The sequence below is a fragment of the Cornus florida genome, unplaced genomic scaffold (genome assembly GCF_030987335.1).
Source record: "Cornus florida cultivar Cherokee Brave unplaced genomic scaffold, ASM3098733v1 CherokeeBrave_3.0.0_Hap2_Chr01, whole genome shotgun sequence".
In the NCBI taxonomy this organism is placed as follows: domain Eukaryota; kingdom Viridiplantae; phylum Streptophyta; class Magnoliopsida; order Cornales; family Cornaceae; genus Cornus; species Cornus florida.
The window spans coordinates 64,063,050-64,066,780 of record NW_026775571.1 but is presented as its reverse complement, the minus strand read 5'-3'; the positions used below and the strand labels follow the sequence as shown (position 1 = coordinate 64,066,780).

The window sequence follows — 3,731 nt, the reverse complement described above, 5'->3', positions numbered from 1 at the left end:
CTTGGCATAAGCCGGAATTTACTTGATTGCATCCAAAAGCAGAAGATTGACTTTCACTTGCCTAAGCACATCCAAAATTTCATTTGTTTTGGCCTTTTGCTTGTCAATTGAAATGGATCCTTTTAAGGCATCCGGAAATGGAGCTCTTGGCTCAAAAACCTTTTAAGAAATTTTCTTTGAAGTCTCTTCAATACAAGAAGTTTTCAAATCATTTTGCAAATCACTTTTTGACACTTTCTCATTTGAATGATCACGCATATGCAATGAAGGAGGAATAAAATGTGAAATGAGACGGGTGTCAACTTTTGGTTGCACCGGTTCACTCTCTTCATTGGACACACCTACTTGGTTGTCAATGATTCTCCCACTTCTTAAGGTTGTCACCGCATTGATATGCTCTATTATAAGACTTTCCGATGAGGAATGAGTCTCCACAACACATTGTTGCTTTGGTGGGGCATTCAAAGGCATTTTCCCTTTCTCTCTAGCATTTAAAGTACTAGCTATTTGCCTTGCTTGGGTTTCTAGCTTAGCAATAGATTGAGAATGAGAATAAAGCAATTGAGTATTCACCTCTAGAGTGCCTAGAGCGGTCAGAACTTTCTTTTCAAAAGCGGGACTCCTAGAATTTCCTTGAGAATGTGATGGTTGATTAGGGAAATAAGAATTAGAAAATTGATTTCTTTGTGATTGATATGGTCTATATCCTTGGGAACTTTGGCTTTGCATCGGAGGCGGAACATACTTCCCTTAGAAACCACCTTGGGAAGGGTTTGAACCTTCCCCTTGGTTTCTCCAAGAGAAGCTCGGGTGATTCCTCCAACTAGAATTATAGTGATTGCCATAAGGATTGTTCCCTTAATTAATAAAAGCTGTATTGACTTGTTCATGATGCTCACTTTGCACATGTCCATGGGGACAATTAGAAGTAGAATGTAAAACACTTGAACAAGTCATACATGATTCATTGGATGTATGATGGGAATGGTTAGGGATGGAAGAAACTTGATTTGCCGAGCTTTGGTTAATCATGAATTGATCAAACCTTTGAGATAAGGATTTCATCTCGGCGGCTATTTCATTGAAATGGTTAACTTGATGTAAGCAAACACTCTTCCTTCCACTTGAATTCCTACCATTCTTAGAAGATAAAGTTCAATGCAAAGAATTTTCACTCATGCTCTCATAAAGACGCCATACGTCATCCTCATGCCTATCAATGTAAGAGCCACCCATGGAAGCATCAACCATGCCTTTATAATTGTCGGATAAGCTCTCAAAGAAATATTGAACTAATTGTCATTTGGGCATGTCATGATGTGGACACTTCCTAAGCAATTCATTGAATCTTTCCTATGCCTCATGGAACATTTCCCCATCCCCGTGTGAAAACTCTCGAATTGAGGTTCTCATGGCATTAGTCTTAGAAACTAGATAGTACTTCTTCAAGAACTCTTATTGCATTTCTGCCCAAGAAGTTATTGAAAAAGGCCTAAGATTGTTAAACCAATATTTTTCCTGTCTTTAAGGGTGAATGGAAAAATTTTAAGCCTTAAGACCTGTTCTGGCATATCCGTGTATCTCACGGTGGAACATACTTCAAGAAACTCATCCAAATGCTTATAAGTTCTTCACTTGGAAGTCCTTGATAGTTAGGAAGCATTTGAATGGTTTGTGGTTTGATCTCATAGTGGTGTGCTCTAAATGGTGGCAATTGAATGCATGTGGGTGCATTGTATTCATTAGGCACATAGTGATCTCTTAAAGTAAGGGGAGGATTAGCAATTGGAGGTGCAACATGGGCACCTTGATTTCCTTGAACTATGGGAGGTTGTGGAGCATACATTGGCCTTAGCATTCCCAATGGAACTTGGCCTTGTTGTTGTGGTGGGTGAATGAATGGCATCGACATGCCTAATGGTACTTGCATGTTATCATGATGCACATTGGGGTGGAGGATACCTTATTGGTCTATGTGACCAAGGTCCTCCACATGGTCCTCATTATGTACTTCCATTGATGAAATGGATTGACTAGAACTTCCTCTTCCCCTAGGGGTTCGAACAACGGATTCAAGATAAAAATTAAGATGGACAAGAGTAGGTTTCAATGATCTACGACCATGCATGCACAACAAAACACAAGATGCAACAAGTAATAAACAATCACTTCACCTTCGTAACAAATCAATTATCAAACTTCCTCCACATACAATGATCCCATACTCCCATGCTATCAACAATATGCAAAGAATAATAAAATTGCCTTCACGTGGGCTCACGATTTATCTAAGAATTAAAATACAAGCCTCCACGCGGGCCGACGATTTAACTAGAGATTGAGTTAGGAAAGAGCTCACAAAGGGTCCTTTAGCACTTCAATTCAATTTTCAATTTTAGCCTTGCAAAATTTTGTAGATTTTAGCTTTTTCCTTGCTTTTGCTTAGCTCCTTAAAATGCTCCTTTACTCACTTTCTAGCTCAATGCACCTAGTCAAACAAGAACCAACACAATAAGTAACCAAAATGAAAATAAAAATAAAGTAAAGACATGATCAAAAGAGTACTAATTCTTAATTGATTCCACAAATATGACGTTGCCTTCAATCAATCCCTGGCAACGGCGCTAAAAACTTAGTGTCGCACCCAAAGTTTGCAAAAGTGATGTTAGATTAAGATAAGTGTGCCCAAGTTTTACATTTATAATTTGCCACTACTACCTTTCACTAAAAATATAGTTAGGGCAAGTAGGGATTATCCTAAGGGATTGGTGGGTTGTATTAGGTTGTGGAATCGAGATTAGGGTTAGTAGGTCGAGTTATCAAAAGATTGGTTAGTGATTGAATTATACTACGATGCAATTTAAACTAAAGTAAACAATTGAATGTAATAAAGATAAAATAAGAGAGATAGATCTTGGGGTTTAGAGATCACCACTAAGTATAGCTTTTCCACATCCTTAATGAATGATTAATGAGGGGGAAAACATGTATTGCAACAATAGTGTGTGTGTGTGGTTGTTTCAACAAGCATGGATGACTAAGTAAGTATATATTGTCTAAGCAACATAGTAGATAACACAATATATCAAACTAAGTCATTAATCCTTTCTTTAAGCTCACAATCCTAACACATCACAAGGTTAGAGACATATGCTACTTGTTTTCATAAGTATGGAACATCAAACAACAAGCATGGATTGTCCTCCCATTTAACATATAAACTACAACTACATTACAATTAAGCTAATGATATGAAATTAAACTAATTAAACTAAAAGAGAGGTACAATCCATCAAGAAATGAGTATGAACCATCAAATAAACCACAAGAGCATTCTATTAAGCACTATATCTTGACAATCTCTAGATCCATAGCATCAATACACATAGATATGCATCAATAACACAAAATCTAGAGACAAACACATGAACATCTATTCTAGCATACATAGACACATGGATAGAATAAAATGATCGATTGGAAGCATTAAACCACACAAATAATTGAATAAACAAGATCTATGTATATAAATATGTCAAAACATGTATCACAATACAAATCCCCTCAAAAACACATAAATCAAGATGTAGAAAGCATGCTTAGGGCTAACTCTAGCCCCAAGAGGATGTCTAGCCACTTGTGGATGGTATCCTCCAACCTTCAAGGGCTAACTCCATGGTAGAGATTGCTCCTCTTCTTGGTTGATGGAAGAACTCCAAGCTTGTGTCTCT

General features: G+C 37.3%; 1 pseudogene; it reads left to right on the top strand.

The window, feature by feature from the left end:
* Window positions 1-1,309: 1,309 nt before the first annotated feature.
* LOC132283630 (small nucleolar RNA R71) lies at window positions 1,310-1,408 on the top strand (annotated as a pseudogene).
* The last annotated feature ends 2,323 nt before the right edge of the window (window positions 1,409-3,731 follow it).